The sequence below is a fragment of the Macaca nemestrina genome, chromosome 3, assembly GCF_043159975.1.
Source record: "Macaca nemestrina isolate mMacNem1 chromosome 3, mMacNem.hap1, whole genome shotgun sequence".
NCBI lineage: Eukaryota > Metazoa > Chordata > Mammalia > Primates > Cercopithecidae > Macaca > Macaca nemestrina.
The window spans coordinates 107,406,057-107,421,112 of NC_092127.1; positions in this window are offsets into that span (position 1 = coordinate 107,406,057).

A 15,056-nucleotide genomic window follows, 5' to 3' on the forward strand; every position below is an offset into this window, starting at 1 on the left:
ACTAAGCAGTTTCTCAGAAAGCAACTTTCCATATTTCATCTGAGGATATTTCCTTTTTCACCATAGCCCTCTATGGGCTTCCAAATATCACTTTGCCAATTCCACAAGAACTGTCTTAGCGAAAGGCTTCTTGAGGGGAAAGCTGTAACTCTGTGAGACGATTTCACAGAACACAAAGAAGTTTCTCAGAAAGCTTCTTTCTCTTTGTTATCGGAGGATATTTCCTTTGGCCCTACAGTCTTCAAAGAGATCCAAAATATCTGCTCTCAGATTCCACAGATATAAGGCTAGCAAAGAGATTCACGAAATACAGATGTAACTCTGTGAGATGAATTAACAGAACACTGAGCCGTTTCTCAGAAAGCTTCTTTCCAGATTTCATCTGAGGATATTTCCTTTTTCACCATAGCCCTCTATGGGCTTCCAAATACACTTTGCCAATACCAAAGGAACTGTCTTATCGAAAGGCTTCTTGAGGGGAAATCTGTAACTCTGTGAGATGATTTCACAGAACACAAAGAAGTTTCTCAGAAAGCTTCTTTCTCTTTGTTATCGGAGGATAATTCCTTTGGCCCTATAGTATTCAAAGGGATGCGGAATATCTGTTCTTAGATTCCACAGAAATAAGGCTAGCAAAGAGATCCACGAAATAGAGATGTAACTCTGTAAATGAATTAACAGAACACTAAGCAGTTTCTCAGAAATCTTGTTTCCAGATTTCATCTGAGGATATTTCCTTTTTCACCATAGCCCTCTAAGGGCTTCAAAATATTACTTTTTCGATTCCACAAGAACTGTCTTAGCGCACGGTTTCTTTAGGGGAGGGCTGTAACTCTGTGAGATGATTTCACAGAACACAAAGAAGTTTCTCAGAAAGCTTCTTTCTCTTTGTTATCCGAGGATATTTCCTTTGGCCCTATAGTCTTCAAAGGGATCCGAAATATCTTTTCTTAGATTCCACAGAAATAAGGCTAGCAAAGAGATCCTCGAAATACAGATGGAAATTTGTGACATGAATTAACAGAACACTAAGCAGTTTCTCAGAAAGCATCTTTCCAGATTTCATCTGAGGATATTTCCTTTTTCACCATAGCCCTCTATGGGCTTCCAAATATCACTTTGCCAATTCCACAAGAACTGTCTTAGCGAAAGGCTTCTTGAGGAGAAAGCTGTAACTCTGTGAGACGATTTCACAGAACACAAAGAAGTTTCTCAGAAAGCTTCTTTCTCTTTGTTATCGGAGGATATTTCCTTTGGCCCTACAGTCTTCAAAGAGATCCAAAATATCTGTTCTCAGATTCCACAGATATAAAGCTAGCAAAGAGATTCACGAAATACAGATGTAACTCTGTGAGATGAATTAACAGAACACTGAGCCGTTTCTCAGAAAGCTTCTTTCCAGATTTCATCTGAGGATATTTCCTTTTTCACCATAGCCCTCTATGGGCTTCCAAATACACTTTGCCAATACCAAAGGAACTGTCTTATCGAAAGGCTTCTTGAGGGGAAATCTGTAACTCTGTGAGATGATTTCACAGAACACAAATAAATTTCTCAGAAAGCTTCTTTCTCTTTGTTATCGGAGGATAATTCCTTTGGCCCTATAGTCTTCAAAGGGATCCGGAATATCTGTTCTCAGATTCCACAGAAATAAGGCTAGCAAAGAGATCCACGAAATACAGATGTAACTCTGTGAGATGAATTAACAGAACACTACGCAGTTTCTCAGAAAGCTTCTTTCCAGATTTCATCTGAGGATATTTCCTTTTTCACCATAGCCCTCTAGGGGTTCCAAATGTCACTTTTCCAATTCACAAGAACTGTCTTAGCGAAAGGCTTCTTGAGGGGAAAGCTGTAACTCTGTGAGATGATTTCACAGAACACAAAGATGTTTCTCAGAAAGCTTCTTTCTCTTTGTTATCGGAGGATATTTCCTTTGGCCCTATAGTCTTCAAAGGGATCCGAAATATCTGTTCTCAGATTCCACAGAAATAAGGCTAGCAGAGAGATCCACGAAATACAGATGTAACTCTGTGAGATGAATTAACAGAACACTAAGCAGTTTCTCAGAAAGCTTCTTTCCAGATTTCATCTGAGGATATTTCCTTTTTCACCATAGCCCTCTATGGGCTTCCAAATATCACTTTGCCAATTCCACAAGAACTGTCTTAGCGAAAGGCTTCTTGAGGGGAAAGCTGTAACTCTGTGAGACGATTTCACAGAACACAAAGAAGTTTCTCAGAAAGCTTCTTTCTCTTTGTTATCGGAGGATATTTCCTTTGGCCGTATAGTCTTCAAAGAGATCCAAAATATCTGTTCTCAGATTCCACAGATATAAGACTAGCAAAGAGATACACGAAATACAGATGTAACTCTGTGAGATGAATTAACAGAACACTGAGCCGTTTCTCAGAAAGCTTCTTTCCAGATTTCATCTGAGGATATTTCCTTTTTCACCATAGCCCTCTATGGGCTTCCAAATACACTTTGCCAATACCAAAGGAACTGTCTTATCGAAAGGCTTCTTGAGGGGAAATCTGTAACTCTGTGAGATGATTTCACAGAACACAAAGAAGTTTCTCAGAAAGCTTCTTTCTCTTTGTTATCGGAGGATAATTCCTTTGGCCCTATAGTCTTCAAAGGGATCCGGAATATCTGTTCTCAGATTCCACAGAAATAAGGCTAGCAAAGAGATCCACGAAATACAGATGTAACTCTGTGAGATGAATTAACAGAACACTAAGCAGTTTCTCAGAAAGCTTCTTTCCAGATTTCATCTGAGGATATTTCCTTTTTCACCATAGCCCTCTATGGGCTTCCAAATATCACTTTGCCAATTCCACAAGAACTGTCTTAGCGAAAGGCTTCTTGAGGGGAAAGCTGTAACTCTGTGAGATGATTTCACAGAACACAAAGAAGTTTCTCAGAAAGCTTCTTTCTCTTTGTTATCGGAGGATATTTCCTTTGGCCCTATAGTCTTCAAAGGGATCCGAAATATCTGTTCTCAGATTCCAGAGAAATAAGGCTAGCAAAGAGATCCACGAAATACAGATGTAACTCTGTGAGATGAATTAACAGAACACTAAGCAGTTTCTCAGAAAAGTTCTTTCCAGATTTCATCTGAGGATATTTCCTTTTTCACCATAGCCCTCTATGGGCTTCCAAATATCACTTTGCCAATTCCACAAGAACTGTCTTAGCGAAAGGCTTCTTGAGGGGAAAGCTGTTACTCTGTGAGACGATTTCACAGAACACAAAGAAGTTTCTCAGAAAGCTTCTTTCTCTTTGTTATCGGAGGATATTTCCTTTGGCCCTATAGTCTTCAAAGGGATCCGAAATATCTTTTCTTAGATTCCACAGAAATAAGGCTAGCAGAGAGATCCACGAAATACAGATGTAACTCTGTGAGATGAATTAACAGAACACTAAGCAGTTTCTCAGAAAGTTTCTTTCCAGATTTCATCTGAGGATATTTCCTTTTTCACCAGAGCCCTCTATGGTCTTCCAAATATCACTTTGCCAATTCCACAAGAACTGTCTTAGCGAAAGGCTTCTTGAGGGGAAAGCTGTAACTCTGTGAGACGATTTCACAGAACACAAAGAAGTTTCTCAGAAAGCTTCTTTCTCTTTCTTATCGGAGGATATTTCCTTTGGCCCTATAGTCTTCAAAGAGATCCAAAATATCTGTTCTCAGATTCCACAGATATAATGCTAGCAAAGAGATTCACGAAATACAGATGTAACTCTGTGAGATGAATTAACAGAACACTAAGCAGTTTCTCAGAAATCTTGTTTCCAGATTTCATCTGAGGATATTTCCTTTTTCACCATAGCCCTCTAAGGGCTTCAAAATATCACTTTTTCGATTCCACAAGAACTGTCTTAGCGCACGGTTTCTTTAGGGGAGGGCTGTAACTCTGTGAGATGATTTCACAGAACACAAAGAAGTTTCTCAGAAAGCTTCTTTCTCTTTGTTACCCGAGGATATTTCCTTTGGCCCTATAGTCTTCAAAGGGATCCGAAATATCTTTTCTTAGATTCCTCAGAAATAAGGCTAGCAAAGAGATCCACGAAATACAGATGTAACTCTGTGAGATGAATTAACAGAACACTAAGCAGTTTCTCCGAAAAGTTCTTTCCAGATTTCATCTGAGGATATTTCCTTTTTCACCATAGCCCTCTATGGGCTTCCAAATATCACTTTGCCAATTCCACAAGAACTGTCTTAGCGAAAGGCTTCTTGAGAGGAAAGCTGTAACTCTGTGAGACGATTTCACAGAACACAAAGAAGTTTCTCAGAAAGCTTCTTTCTCTTTGTTATCGGAGGATATTTCCTTTGGCCCTACAGTCTTCAAAGAGATCCAAAATATCTGTTCTCAGATTCCACAGATACAAGGCTAGCAAAGAGATTCACGAAATACAGATGTAACTCTTTGAGATGAATTAACAGAACACTGAGCCGTTTCTCAGAAAGCTTCTTTCCAGATTTCATCTGAGGATATTTCCTTTTTCACCATAGCCCTCTATGGGCTTCCAAATACACTTTGCCAATACCAAAGGAACTGTCTTATCGAAAGGCTTCTTGAGGGGAAATCTGTAACTCTGTGAGATGATTTCACAGAACACAAAGAAGTTTCTCAGAAAGCTTCTTTCTCTTTGTTATCGGAGGATAATTCCTTTGGCCCTATAGTATTCAAAGGGATGCGGAATATCTGTTCTTAGATTCCACAGAAATAAGGCTAGCAAAGAGATCCACGAAATAGAGATGTAACTCTGTAAATGAATTAACAGAACACTAAGCAGTTTCTCAGAAATCTTGTTTCCAGATTTCATCTGAGGATATTTCCTTTTTCACCATAGCCCTCTAAGGGCTTCAAAATATTACTTTTTCGATTCCACAAGAACTGTCTTAGCGCACGGTTTCTTTAGGGGAGGGCTGTAACTCTGTGAGATGATTTCACAGAACACAAAGAAGTTTCTCAGAAAGCTTCTTTCTCTTTGTTATCCGAGGATATTTCCTTTGGCCCTATAGTCTTCAAAGGGATCCGAAATATCTTTTCTTAGATTCCACAGAAATAAGGCTAGCAAAGAGATCCTCGAAATACAGATGGAAATTTGTGACATGAATTAACAGAACACTAAGCAGTTTCTCAGAAAGCATCTTTCCAGATTTCATCTGAGGATATTTCCTTTTTCACCATAGCCCTCTATGGGCTTCCAAATATCACTTTGCCAATTCCACAAGAACTGTCTTAGCGAAAGGCTTCTTGAGGGGAAAGCTGTAACTCTGTGAGACGATTTCACAGAACACAAAGGAGTTTCTCAGAAAGCTTCTTTCTCTTTGTTATCGGAGGATATTTCCTTTGGCCCTACAGTCTTCAAAGAGATCCAAAATATCTGTTCTCAGATTCCACAGATATAAAGCTAGCAAAGAGATTCACGAAATACAGATGTAACTCTGTGAGATGAATTAACAGAACACTGAGCCGTTTCTCAGAAAGCTTCTTTCCAGATTTCATCTGAGGATATTTCCTTTTTCACCATAGCCCTCTATGGGCTTCCAAATACACTTTGCCAATACCAAAGGAACTGTCTTATCGAAAGGCTTCTTGAGGGGAAATCTGTAACTCTGTGAGATGATTTCACAGAACACAAAGAAATTTCTCAGAAAGCTTCTTTCTCTTTGTTATCGGAGGATAATTCCTTTGGCCCTATAGTCTTCAAAGGGATCCGGAATATCTGTTCTCAGATTCCACAGAAATAAGGCTAGCAAAGAGATCCACGAAATACAGATGTAACTCTGTGAGATGAATTAACAGAACACTACGCAGTTTCTCAGAAAGCTTCTTTCCAGATTTCATCTGAGGATATTTCCTTTTTCACCATAGCCCTCTAGGGGTTCCAAATGTCACTTTTCCAATTCACAAGAACTGTCTTAGCGAAAGGCTTCTTGAGGGGAAAGCTGTAACTCTGTGAGATGATTTCACAGAACACAAAGATGTTTCTCAGAAAGCTTCTTTCTCTTTGTTATCGGAGGATATTTCCTTTGGCCCTATAGTCTTCAAAGGGATCCGAAATATCTGTTCTCAGATTCCACAGAAATAAGGCTAGCAGAGAGATCCACGAAATACAGATGTAACTCTGTGAGATGAATTAACAGAACACTAAGCAGTTTCTCAGAAAGCTTCTTTCCAGATTTCATCTGAGGATATTTCCTTTTTCACCATAGCCCTCTATGGGCTTCCAAATATCACTTTGCCAATTCCACAAGAACTGTCTTAGCGAAAGGCTTCTTGAGGGGAAAGCTGTAACTCTGTGAGACGATTTCACAGAACACAAAGAAGTTTCTCAGAAAGCTTCTTTCTCTTTGTTATCGGAGGATATTTCCTTTGGCCGTATAGTCTTCAAAGAGATCCAAAATATCTGTTCTCAGATTCCACAGATATAAGACTAGCAAAGAGATACATGAAATACAGATGTAACTCTGTGAGATGAATTAACAGAACACTGAGCCGTTTCTCAGAAAGCTTCTTTCCAGATTTCATCTGAGGATATTTCCTTTTTCACCATAGCCCTCTATGGGCTTCCAAATACACTTTGCCAATACCAAAGGAACTGTCTTATCGAAAGGCTTCTTGAGGGGAAATCTGTAACTCTGTGAGATGATTTCACAGAACACAAAGAAGTTTCTCAGAAAGCTTCTTTCTCTTTGTTATCGGAGGATAATTCCTTTGGCCCTATAGTCTTCAAAGGGATCCGGAATATCTGTTCTCAGATTCCACAGAAATAAGGCTAGCAAAGAGATCCACGAAATACAGATGTAACTCTGTGAGATGAATTAACAGAACACTAAGCAGTTTCTCAGAAAGCTTCTTTCCAGATTTCATCTGAGGATATTTCCTTTTTCACCATAGCCCTCTATGGGCTTCCAAATATCACTTTGCCAATTCCACAAGAACTGTCTTAGCGAAAGGCTTCTTGAGGGGAAAGCTGTAACTCTGTGAGATGATTTCACAGAACACAAAGAAGTTTCTCAGAAAGCTTCTTTCTCTTTGTTATCGGAGGATACTTCCTTTGGCCCTATAGTCTTCAAAGGGATCCGAAATATCTGTTCTCAGATTCCAGAGAAATAAGGCTAGCAAAGAGATCCACGAAATACAGATGTAACTCTGTGAGATGAATTAACAGAACACTAAGCAGTTTCTCAGAAAAGTTCTTTCCAGATTTCATCTGAGGATATTTCCTTTTTCACCATAGCCCTCTATGGGCTTCCAAATATCACTTTGCCAATTCCACAAGAACTGTCTTAGCGAAAGGCTTCTTGAGGGGAAAGCTGTTACTCTGTGAGACGATTTCACAGAACACAAAGAAGTTTCTCAGAAAGCTTCTTTCTCTTTGTTATCGGAGGATATTTCCTTTGGCCCTATAGTCTTCAAAGGGATCCGAAATATCTTTTCTTAGATTCCACAGAAATAAGGCTAGCAGAGAGATCCACGAAATACAGATGTAACTCTGTGAGATGAATTAACAGAACACTAAGCAGTTTCTCAGAAAGCTTCTTTCCAGATTTCATCTGAGGATATTTCCTTTTTCACCAGAGCCCTCTATGGTCTTCCAAATATCACTTTGCCAATTCCACAAGAACTGTCTTAGCGAAAGGCTTCTTGAGGGGAAAGCTGTAACTCTGTGAGACGATTTCACAGAACACAAAGAAGTTTCTCAGAAAGCTTCTTTCTCTTTCTTATCGGAGGATATTTCCTTTGGCCCTATAGTCTTCAAAGAGATCCAAAATATCTGTTCTCAGATTCCACAGATATAAGGCTAGCAAAGAGATTCACGAAATACAGATGTAACTCTGTGAGATGAATTAACAGAACACTAAGCAGTTTCTCAGAAATCTTGTTTCCAGATTTCATCTGAGGATATTTCCTTTTTCACCATAGCCCTCTAAGGGCTTCAAAATATCACTTTTTCGATTCCACAAGAACTGTCTTAGCGCACGGTTTCTTTAGGGGAGGGCTGTAACTCTGTGAGATGATTTCACAGAACACAAAGAAGTTTCTCAGAAAGCTTCTTTCTCTTTGTTACCCGAGGATATTTCCTTTGGCCCTATAGTCTTCAAAGGGATCCGAAATATCTTTTCTTAGATTCCTCAGAAATAAGGCTAGCAAAGAGATCCACGAAATACAGATGTAACTCTGTGAGATGAATTAACAGAACACTAAGCAGTTTCTCCGAAAAGTTCTTTCCAGATTTCATCTGAGGATATTTCCTTTTTCACCATAGCCCTCTATGGGCTTCCAAATATCACTTTGCCAATTCCACAAGAACTGTCTTAGCGAAAGGCTTCTTGAGAGGAAAGCTGTAACTCTGTGAGACGATTTCACAGAACACAAAGAAGTTTCTCAGAAAGCTTCTTTCTCTTTGTTATCGGAGGATATTTCCTTTGGCCCTACATTCTTCAAATAGATCCAAAATATCTGTTCTCAGATTCCACAGATACAAGGCTAGCAAAGAGATTCACGAAATACAGATGTAACTCTGTGAGATGAATTAACAGAACACTGAGCCGTTTCTCAGAAAGCTTCTTTACAGATTTCATCTGAGGATATTTCCTTTTTCACCATAGCCCTCTATGGGCTTCCAAATACACTTTGCCAATACCAAAGGAACTGTCTTATCGAAAGGCTTCTTGAGGGGAAATCTGTAACTCTGTGAGATGATTTCACAGAACACAAAGAAATTTCTCAGAAAGCTTCTTTCTCTTTGTTATCGGAGGATAATTCCTTTGGCCCGATAGTCTTCAAAGGGATCCGGAATATCTGTTCTCAAATTCCACAGAAATAAGGCTAGCAAAGAGATCCACGAAATTCAGATGTAACTCTATGAGATGAATTAACAGAACACTAAGCAGTTTCTCAGAAAGCTTCTTTCCAGATTTCATCTGAGGATATTTCCTTTTTCACCATAGCCCTCTATGGGCTTCCAAATATCACTTTGCCAATTCCACAAGAACTGTCTTAGCGAAAGGCTTCTTGAGGGGAAAGCTGTAACTCTGTGAGATGATTTCACAGAACTCAAAGAAGTTTCTCAGAAAGCTTCTTTCTCTTTGTTATCGGAGGATATTTCCTTTGGCCCTCTAGTCTTCAAAGGGATCCGAAATATCTGTTCTAAGATTCCAGAGAAATAAGGCTAGCAAAGAGATCCACGAAATACAGATGTAACTCTGTGAGATGAATTAACAGAACATTAAGCAGTTTCTCAGAAAAGTTCTTTCCAGATTTCATCTGAGGATATTTCCTTTTTCACCATAGCCCTCTATGGGCTTCCAAATATCACTTTGCCAATTCCACAAGAACTGTCTTAGTGAAAGGCTTCTTGAGAGGAAAGCTGTTACTCTGTGAGACGATTTCACAGAACACAAAGAAGTTTCTCAGAAAGCTTCTTTCTCTTTGTTATCGGAGGATATTTCCTTTGGCCCTATAGTCTTCAAAGGGATCCGAAATATCTGTTCTCAGATTCCACAGAAATAAGGCGAGCAAAGAGATCCACGAAATACAGATGTAACTCTGTGAGATGAATTAACAGAACACTAAGCAGTTTCTCAGAAAGCTTCTTTCCAGATTTCATCTGAGGATATTTCTTTTTCACCAGAGCCCTCTATGGCCGTCCAAATATCACTTTGCCAATCCCACAAGAACTGTCTTAGTGAAAGGCTTCTTGATGGGAAAGCTGTAACTCTGTCAGATGATTTCAGAGAACACAAAGAAGTTTCTCCGAAAGCTTCTTTCTCTTTGTTATCCGAGGATATTTCCTTTGGCCCTATAGTCTTCAAAGGGATCCGAAATATCTTTTCTTAGATTCCACAGAAATAAGGCTAGCAAAGAGATCCACGAAATACAGATGTAACTCTGTGAGATGAATTAAGAGAACACTAAGCAGTTTCTCAGAAAGCTTCTTTCCAGATTTCATCTGAGGATATTTCCTTTTTCACCATAGTCCTCTATGGGCTTCCAAATATCACTTTGCCAATTCCACAAGAACTGTCTTAGCGAAAGGCTTCTTGAGGGGAAAGCTGTAACTCTGTCAGATGATTTCACAGAACACAAAGACGTTTCTCCGAAAGCTTCTTTCTCTTTGTTATCGGAGGATATTTCCTTTGGCCCTATAGTCTTCAAAGGGATCCGAAATATCTGTTCTCAAATTCCACAGAAATAAGGCTAGCAAAGAGATCCACGAAATACAGATGTAACTCTGTGAGATGAATTAACAGAACACTAAGCAGTTTCTCAGAAAGCTTCTTTCCAGATTTCATCTGAGGATATTTCCTTTTTCACCATAGCCCTCTATGGGCTTCCAAATATCACTTTGCCAATTCCACAAGAACTGTCTTAGCGAAAGGCTTCTTGAGGGGAAAGCTGTAACTCTGTGAGATGATTTCACAGAACACAAAGAAGTTTCTCAGAAAGCTTCTTTCTCTTTGTTATCGGAGGATACTTCCTTTGGCCCTATAGTCTTCAAAGGGATCCGAAATATCTGTTCTCAGATTCCAGAGAAATAAGGCTAGCAAAGAGATCCACGAAATACAGATGTAACTCTGTGAGATGAATTAACAGAACACTAAGCAGTTTCTCAGAAAAGTTCTTTCCAGATTTCATCTGAGGATATTTCCTTTTTCACCATAGCCCTCTATGGGCTTCCAAATATCACTTTGCCAATTCCACAAGAACTGTCTTAGCGAAAGGCTTCTTGAGGGGAAAGCTGTTACTCTGTGAGACGATTTCACAGAACACAAAGAAGTTTCTCAGAAAGCTTCTTTCTCTTTGTTATCGGAGGATATTTCCTTTGGCCCTATAGTCTTCAAAGGGATCCGAAATATCTTTTCTTAGATTCCACAGAAATAAGGCTAGCAGAGAGATCCACGAAATACAGATGTAACTCTGTGAGATGAATTAACAGAACACTAAGCAGTTTCTCAGAAAGCTTCTTTCCAGATTTCATCTGAGGATATTTCCTTTTTCACCAGAGCCCTCTATGGTCTTCCAAATATCACTTTGCCAATTCCACAAGAACTGTCTTAGCGAAAGGCTTCTTGAGGGGAAAGCTGTAACTCTGTGAGACGATTTCACAGAACACAAAGAAGTTTCTCAGAAAGCTTCTTTCTCTTTCTTATCGGAGGATATTTCCTTTGGCCCTATAGTCTTCAAAGAGATCCAAAATATCTGTTCTCAGATTCCACAGATATAAGGCTAGCAAAGAGATTCACGAAATACAGATGTAACTCTGTGAGATGAATTAACAGAACACTAAGCAGTTTCTCAGAAATCTTGTTTCCAGATTTCATCTGAGGATATTTCCTTTTTCACCATAGCCCTCTAAGGGCTTCAAAATATCACTTTTTCGATTCCACAAGAACTGTCTTAGCGCACGGTTTCTTTAGGGGAGGGCTGTAACTCTGTGAGATGATTTCACAGAACACAAAGAAGTTTCTCAGAAAGCTTCTTTCTCTTTGTTACCCGAGGATATTTCCTTTGGCCCTATAGTCTTCAAAGGGATCCGAAATATCTTTTCTTAGATTCCTCAGAAATAAGGCTAGCAAAGAGATCCACGAAATACAGATGTAACTCTGTGAGATGAATTAACAGAACACTAAGCAGTTTCTCCGAAAAGTTCTTTCCAGATTTCATCTGAGGATATTTCCTTTTTCACCATAGCCCTCTATGGGCTTCCAAATATCACTTTGCCAATTCCACAAGAACTGTCTTAGCGAAAGGCTTCTTGAGAGGAAAGCTGTAACTCTGTGAGACGATTTCACAGAACACAAAGAAGTTTCTCAGAAAGCTTCTTTCTCTTTGTTATCGGAGGATATTTCCTTTGGCCCTACATTCTTCAAATAGATCCAAAATATCTGTTCTCAGATTCCACAGATACAAGGCTAGCAAAGAGATTCACGAAATACAGATGTAACTCTGTGAGATGAATTAACAGAACACTGAGCCGTTTCTCAGAAAGCTTCTTTACAGATTTCATCTGAGGATATTTCCTTTTTCACCATAGCCCTCTATGGGCTTCCAAATACACTTTGCCAATACCAAAGGAACTGTCTTATCGAAAGGCTTCTTGAGGGGAAATCTGTAACTCTGTGAGATGATTTCACAGAACACAAAGAAATTTCTCAGAAAGCTTCTTTCTCTTTGTTATCGGAGGATAATTCCTTTGGCCCGATAGTCTTCAAAGGGATCCGGAATATCTGTTCTCAAATTCCACAGAAATAAGGCTAGCAAAGAGATCCACGAAATTCAGATGTAACTCTATGAGATGAATTAACAGAACACTAAGCAGTTTCTCAGAAAGCTTCTTTCCAGATTTCATCTGAGGATATTTCCTTTTTCACCATAGCCCTCTATGGGCTTCCAAATATCACTTTGCCAATTCCACAAGAACTGTCTTAGCGAAAGGCTTCTTGAGGGGAAAGCTGTAACTCTGTGAGATGATTTCACAGAACTCAAAGAAGTTTCTCAGAAAGCTTCTTTCTCTTTGTTATCGGAGGATATTTCCTTTGGCCCTCTAGTCTTCAAAGGGATCCGAAATATCTGTTCTAAGATTCCAGAGAAATAAGGCTAGCAAAGAGATCCACGAAATACAGATGTAACTCTGTGAGATGAATTAACAGAACATTAAGCAGTTTCTCAGAAAAGTTCTTTCCAGATTTCATCTGAGGATATTTCCTTTTTCACCATAGCCCTCTATGGGCTTCCAAATATCACTTTGCCAATTCCACAAGAACTGTCTTAGTGAAAGGCTTCTTGAGAGGAAAGCTGTTACTCTGTGAGACGATTTCACAGAACACAAAGAAGTTTCTCAGAAAGCTTCTTTCTCTTTGTTATCGGAGGATATTTCCTTTGGCCCTATAGTCTTCAAAGGGATCCGAAATATCTGTTCTCAGATTCCACAGAAATAAGGCGAGCAAAGAGATCCACGAAATACAGATGTAACTCTGTGAGATGAATTAACAGAACACTAAGCAGTTTCTCAGAAAGCTTCTTTCCAGATTTCCTCTGAGGATATTTCCTTTTTCACCATAGCCCTCTAAGCGCTTCAAATTAATACTTTTCCAATTCCACAAGAACTGTCTTAGCGAAAGGTTTCTTTAGGGGGGGCTGTAACTCTGTGAGATGATTTCACAGAACACAAAGAAGTTTCTCAGAAAGCTTCTTTCCACATTTCATCTGAGGATATTTTCTTTTTCACCAGAGCCATCTATGGGCTTCCAAATATCACTTTGCCAATTCCACAAGAACTGTCTTAGCGAAAGGCTTCTTGAGGGGAAAGCTGTAACTCTGTGAGATGATTTCACAGAACACAAAGAAGTTTCTCAGAAAGCTTCTTTCTCTTTGTTATCGGAGGATAATACCTTTGGCCCTATAGTATTCAAAGGGATGCGGAATATCTGTTCTTAGATTCCACAGAAATAAGGCTAGCAAAGAGATCCACGAAATAGAGATGTAACTCTGTAAATGAATTAACAGAACACTAAGCAGTTTCTCAGAAATCTTGTTTCCAGATTTCATCTGAGGATATTTCCTTTTTCACCATAGCCCTCTAAGGGCTTCAATATATCACTTTTTCGATTCCACAAGAACTGTCTTAGCGCACGGTTTCTTTAGAGGAGGGCTGTAACTCTGTGAGATGATTTCACAGAACACAAAGAAGTTTCTCAGAAAGCTTCTTTCTCTTTGTTATCCGAGGATATTTCCTTTGGCCCTATAGTCTTCAAAGGGATCCGAAATATCTTTTCTTAGATTCCACAGAAATAAGGCTAGCAAAGAGATCCACGAAATACAGATGGAAATCTGTGAGATGAATTAACAGAACACTAAGCAGTTTCTCAGAAAGCATCTTTCCAGATTTCATCTGAGGATATTTCCTTTTTCACCATAGCCCTCTATGGACTTCCAAATATCACTTTGCCAATTCCACAAGAACTGTCTTAGCGAAAGGCTTCTTGAGGGGAAAGCTGTAACTCTGTGAGACGATTTCACAGAACACAAAGAAGTTTCTCAGAAAGCTTCTTTCTCTTTGTTATCGGAGGATATTTCCTTTGGCCCTACAGTCTTCAAAGAGATCCAAAATATCTGTTCTCAGATTCCACAGATACAAGGCTAGCAAAGAGATTCACGAAATACAGATGTAACTCTGTGAGATGAATTAACAGAACACTGAGCCGTTTCTCAGAAAGCTTCTTTCCAGATTTCATCTGAGGATATTTCCTTTTTCACCATAGCCCTCTATGGGCTTCCAAATACACTTTGCCAATACCAAAGGAACTGTCTTATCGAAAGGCTTCTTGAGGGGAAATCTGTAACTCTGTGAGATGATTTCACAGAACACAAAGAAGTTTCTCAGAAAGCTTCTTTCTCTTTGTTAACGGAGGATAATTCCTTTGGCCCTATAGTCTTCAAAGGGATCCGGAATATCTGTTCTCAGATTCCACAGAAATAAGGCTAGCAAAGAGATCCACGAAATACAGATGTAACTCTGTGAGATGAATTAACAGAACACTAAGCAGTTTCTCAGAAAGCTTCTTTCCAGATTTCATCTGAGGATATTTCCTTTTTCACCAGAGCCCTCTATGGGCTTCCAAATATCACTTTGCCAATTCCACAAGAACTGTCTTAGCGAAAGGCTTCTTGAGGTGAAAGCTGTAACTCTGTGAGATGATTTCACAGAACACAAAGAAGTTTCTCAGAAAGCTTCTTTCTCTTTGTTATCCGAGGATATTTCCTTTGGCCCTATAGTCTTCAAAGGGATCCGAAATATCTTTTCTTAGATTCCACAGAAATAAGGCTAGCAAAGAGATCCACGAAATACAGATGTAACTCTGTGAGATGAATTAACAGAACACTAAGCAGTTTCTCAGAAAGCTTCTTTCCAGATTTCATCTGAGGATATTTCCTTTTTCACCATAGGCCTCTATGGGCTTCCAAATATCACTTTGCCAATTCCACAAGAACTGTCTTAGCGAAAGGCTTCTTGAGGGGAAAACTGTAACTCTG